This window comes from Theropithecus gelada, chromosome 15 (assembly GCF_003255815.1).
Source record: "Theropithecus gelada isolate Dixy chromosome 15, Tgel_1.0, whole genome shotgun sequence".
Lineage (NCBI taxonomy): Eukaryota > Metazoa > Chordata > Mammalia > Primates > Cercopithecidae > Theropithecus > Theropithecus gelada.
In genome coordinates, this window is record NC_037683.1 from 59,123,866 (window position 1) to 59,129,790 (window position 5,925).

General features: G+C 35.5%; 1 pseudogene; it reads right to left on the reverse strand.

Annotated features, from left to right (window-relative positions):
- Positions 1–5,011, reverse strand: part of LOC112607718 — a 10,025-nt pseudogene extending 5,014 nt beyond the window's left edge.
- Positions 5,012–5,925: the final 914 nt, after the last annotated feature.

Below are 5,925 nucleotides of genomic sequence, written 5' to 3' on the forward strand. Positions count from 1 at the left end.
GCCATCTGATCTTTGACAAACCTGAGAAAAACAAGAAATGGGGAAAGGATTCCCTATTTAATAAATGGTGCTGGGAAAACAGGCTAGCCATAAGTAGAAAGCTGAAACTGGATCCTTTCCTTACTCCTTATATGAAAATTGATTCAAGATGGATTAGAGACTTAAATGTTAGACCTAAAACCATAAAAACCCTAGAAGAAAACCTAGGTAATATCATTTAGGACATAGGCATGAGCAAGGACTTCATATCTAAAACATCAAAAGCAACAGTAACAAAAGCCAAAATTGACAAATGGGATCTCATTAAACTAAAGAGCTTCTGCACAGCAAAAGAAACTACCATCAGAGTGAACAGGCAACCTACAGAATGGGAGAAAATTTTTGCAATCTACTCATCTGACAAAGGGCTAATATCCAGAACCTACAAAGAACTCAAACAAATTTACAAGAAAAAAACAAACAACCCCATCAAAAAGTGGGCAAAGGATATGAACAGACACTTCTCAAAAGAAGACATTCGTACAGCCAACAGACACATGAAAAAATGCTCATCATCACTGGCCATCAGAGAAATGCAAATCAAAACCACAATGAGATACCATCTCACACCAGTTAGAATGGCGATCATTCAAAAGTCAGGAAACAACAGGTGCTGGAGAGGATGTGGAGAAATAGGAACACTTTTACACTGTTGGTGGGATTGTAAACTAGTTCAACCATTATGGAAAACAGTATGGCGATTCCTCAAGGATCTAGAACTAGATGTACCATATGACCCAGCCATCCCATTACTGGGGATATACCCAAAGGATTATAAATTATGCTGCTATAAAGACACATGCACACGTATGTTTATTGCAGCACTATTCACAATAGCAAAGACTTGGAATCAACCCAAATGTCCATCAGTGACAGATTGGATTAAGAAAATGTGGCACATATACATCATTGTGGTTTTGATTTGCATTTCTCTAATGACCAGTGCTAATCAGTTTTTTTTCGGCCACATAAATGTCTCCTTTTGAGAAGTGTCTGTTCATATCCTTTGCCCACTTTTTGATGGGGTTGTTACCTAACAATTTTTAATCATGAAGGTACTGTTAAAATTTTATCAAAAGCTTTTTACAGATTTATTAGTATGGCCATATGATTGTTCTATGTTATTCTATTCTTTGGTAGATTATATTGATCAATTTCAAATGTTGACTCAATCTTCCTGCTCTTGATAAATTCTACTTTGGGTTAATGTATGTTATTTTTTCTTCTGTAGTGTCTTTCAGAGTGTTTCAAGTTCTATTGCAATGTGAATTTCTGGATTTAGAATTTCAATTTTTGTTAAGCAATGTCAACTGTGTCGTCTAATCTGGTTCTAGAGGGCACATAACTTTGCTTATCAGAGGGAGTGGTGCTCATCACATTCCATCTGTTCCCTCACCACCTTCCCCACCCCTGAAATTAGTCAGGGCTGTATGGCAGGTTTTTGGTCAATGGGCTGTGGGTGGAAGTCACCTGGGCCATTTTGAAGCCAAAGCATAAAAGACCTGGTGCATAACACTCCAGCTCACTCACCCCTCCCCTGCAAACTGTGGTTATGGGGTTTTCATGCACCAGATGATACAGTGCCAAGGTGGTGTTGTCATTCTCAGCTCACTTTCCCAAAGTCTATGTGGACCAGACCCTCAAATGTTTTACAATATAAACTGATCATAAACAGAAAATAAACTTAATACTATGAAGCCACTGAATCTTTAAGGTTACTGGTTACTGCAGCATAGAGCAGCTCAATCTGATCAATACTAATCATGGAAATTGGGAATATAACATTTTTATCATAAACAAAATTAAAACAATAAATGTTTGCAGAGATTAATGGAGTATTTATATAACACATCCAGTAGAGGTGCTCACTCAGTAAGTATCAACAGTAGCAACACACAAGATGGAAAGCATAACAATGGAAATAAAATAGTTATATTTAATAGCTAACAATCATTAAATTTCATAGGTCTCATCTTCAATGCAGTAATAGTATTTCAAGCAACTTGAAATAAGTTACTTATTTGTTATTTTACTCAACATATATTTTATTGACTACGGACTATATTCTATTCTAAGAATAAAATAGATCCTTTTCTCATTTAAGAAACAGTGAAATAAAGATTCCCGTATCTACATTTAAATGGAGCTCAGTAATCATGTAGAGACAATATGGATACAAAATTCACTGACAATTGGCTTCACCATTCCTTCCTAACCATACTCTGAAGATTGTATCCATTTTATTCATTTGCCCTTCTAAAAGCAGCACTCCTAATGTCCAGCAAACCAGTCCAAAGGCAATGAGCCAAGGGAGGAAAGGACAGCAGCAAAGGATAGCACTACTCCACTGTACAATCAGTTCTTTATAAAACAGAACTGATGTGAATTGAAAACCTTCATTAAATTACCTGTTATTCAGAGGCAATCCTCTCAGCCATTTGGGAGAGAGCACAAAAATAAAGTATAAATTTCCACAAGTTTTTTCTTCCTTTCTGACCTTTCTACATAAATTAAACTATTTTACCAGACACCTCGGAGGAAGATAAATACCTTTGGCTAATACCTAAATAGGGTTGACTTCTGGTTTCTGTTCTAGCTCTAACGAAGAAATGGTGGTGACAATTCCAGAAAAGAAATTGCCAAAGATGAAAACCTTTAAAATATAACTTAAAGGTGAAGAAGACCACCTGGACTGGTCACCATGCTAGATCAAGGAAGAGGCCAAAATATGGCAAAAGTGAGATTGCTAAGGCTGTACAAACACTCTCACCTCCAGTTTGAAAATTCTTGATACTGATTGTGCTTTTGATTTTGTTAGCTGTCTTGGCAAGGACACTCTGCATATATGTAAAATCTATATTATGCCTGTCTAGCTGTGAGCTGTCAAACGATGTTGCACTTGCTAATTCATGGACTATTTATCTTCATGTTTACGCTCTAACAAAATGATGGCTGTTTAATTATACTACAAATGAGTTTTGCCAGCCAATTGTATGGCAGATGTTATTTACTCCCAGAACAACTGTCAAAAGACCAAAGCAGCACATCTAACAAACTAAAATGTACTGTACTGGCTTACATTTCACAGGCGACTCCCTCTATCACCTAGCCACAGGCTTTCCATTGTAATAACAATGGGAGGGACAGCATCATTGAGTATGATGCCAGCCCGAAATCTGATTGTCAGTAATGAATAGGATTAAAAGAGTTGTAACTGAGTAGATTCTACTTGGAGAATAAAACAGGGAACTGTAGTAAACATGAAAAAAAAATCCTTCAAATTTGCTAAATGCTATGGTATTACAGCATTCATTAACTAATTCCATAATGGCAGATGGGAAGAAAAAGCACCTATCATCTCTATTTGTATGGTAACTGAGCAATAGTCACTGAAGTATAGTTTTTCTCATGAAATTTATGAATGCTTAAAGGTGGAGAGAATGCCTGTAGTTGGAGGGTACCATAACTTGAACCTAGGAAGCAAACCTACAATAAAGTTGTTCTATGTATTGTTTAAACTTTTCTAAGCTTGTAGGAACATTTTATTATGCCTACCACTTGCTTCAAATAAAATTTTCCAGGGAGAGCAAGCGCTGCTGTGGCCCTCTTTTATGTAGTGTGCTGGTAACATGCCAAGGTTTTTAATAAGGAGAAAAAATAAGAACTCTTAAAAGTTTAAAGCCCAATAATCTAGGAGCTAAAATCTGATTAAGTATAAAATAAACTTTCTACAATTAAATGATTCAGTGGCAGATAAAATAGAAACAGAGTCCAAGAAATAACTCTTACCAATTTAATTTTGCCTACTGCAACAAATTGGAATGGTATGTCCCTACTTTGCAAGAAAATATTGAGGCAAAAAATAGGCCCTCATTTCTTTCAGCCAGAATTACATGCCATTGTGAAAGATCAACTGCTTGACTTTCTTACTGCGGGTGATGTGAAAGATATTCCTATATAACCCCTGTCCATAGCTCATTTCTACATAACATATTGGCTTTATGAAGAGACAAGTGATTTATAATGATTTACGGACCACTAATGTATGCCCATAAATCCAATCCATTATTCCGTAGTTTCTTCCCAGTTTGCCTCATTCTGGGAACAAGCAAAATGAAAGCTCTGTTTAGCTAGGGAACATGGACAACCTAGTGTTTTCTCTTTTCTGGCACTTCTTACAAGTAGGAGCCTCATGTTTGAGACACAAGCATCTGCCGACTTAGCAGGAAAACAGAGCGGCTAATCGTAGGGCTGAGGGTAGCTGTCAGATTTTGAAGCATTTATATTTACATTCCAAACCAAAATGATGAGAATTAACTTAAGAAACTCTTATCCTGGCTTCCTTATTCTTCCTTTACTTTTTCTCATGCATGCCCCTTATATATTATTATTTTACAATGAGAACATAATTTAGTAGCTACTAATATCTACAAACTGAAATTATTCTGGATTATGTGAGGAAAAAGTCACTTTTCTAACTTAACTAAGATACAGAGATACAGGGTGTTACTTAAATGAATATTAATAAAAATATTAATTATGTTCTTGATAATACAGAGTGAAACTGACATTTATAAATTGTGTATTTGCCAAAAAAAATTATACCTTCACAAGCATCTTAACTAGGCCCCTGCATTTCTCTCAATTTCCTAACAAACCTCTTCCCACCTGACAGTGGAGTTTTTATCAACTTCTGTTCAGATCATCAATAAATTATTGATAGATATGGTCTTCTTTTTCTTTTCATTCTTTCCTATTTCTTATAGGATTGTATAAATACTAATAATTAACTCCAAATATGTTATACATTATACCCATTGACTCTAGCATAAGCCAGCTACTTAAGATAGTTGCTTAAACTTGGGGATGAATGATCAAATTTATTATCTTAGTCTATTGGTTTTAAGACCCTCTACCTTTCAGTCTTAATCTGCCTCTGACTCATCTGATACCGGAAGTTCATAGGCTCCATGGTAGCAGCAGACAATGGGGATTACAAGAAGTATGCACAGTCCCTGCAACTGGAGATTTCACAGATGAAAACTACAAAGAGGAACATACAATCCAGATAATGAGCCAAACAGGGTATATCTTCCTGAAGCACAAATATTGCCCAAATTTAGGAAAATATCGCTAAAATTTGAGAAATTAAGTAATTTTATTACTGAATACGTCAAGACATTATCCTTACATTAAAACAAGTGTGATATGTTTTAGTATAAGAAAAATATCTTACTGATAAAGAATAGGAGTGAGAAAGGAACATCTATTTTTAAAAAAACTCTACATATTCTTTTGATGCTTAGCCTAATGCAGAATGTAAAAATCAGGGGAACATTAATGACAAAGCATAAGACTAAGAGATTAACTATTAGTGAGGGACTGAATATGACATTACCCTACAAGTAGGACTGTCTTGGAGATTTCTGAGGGGAGTTGGCTATTGGATATGTGTCCAAACACATATCATAGGACCCATTTGATATAGTTAAGTAAATTTCTTAAGGCACGGCATACTGAAGATAGCTGGTAGAATGGGAAGAGTCCAGCCTTGGGAGTGAGGCAGACCTACCAAGGTTTGTTTCGTTTTGTTTGTTTTTTACTGATTGACTGGTTATACAGTAAATTATTGAGACCTCCTAAGTCTCTATTTGTCTTTGATATAGGATTACACTGCTTACCTCAAAAAAATTGTAATGACTATTAAATAAGATAATGTTAAGTGGTCAATATGTACTCTAGACTACTTCAACATATACAGTGTGATTAAACTGTTTTCTAGAAACAGTAAAATTCCAGATTTATACCTTCAGCGAGATTACAAATTTGTTGAACATCACAGAACAGAACACTTAATTCTGAAATTAGGTGAATATTAAACCACAG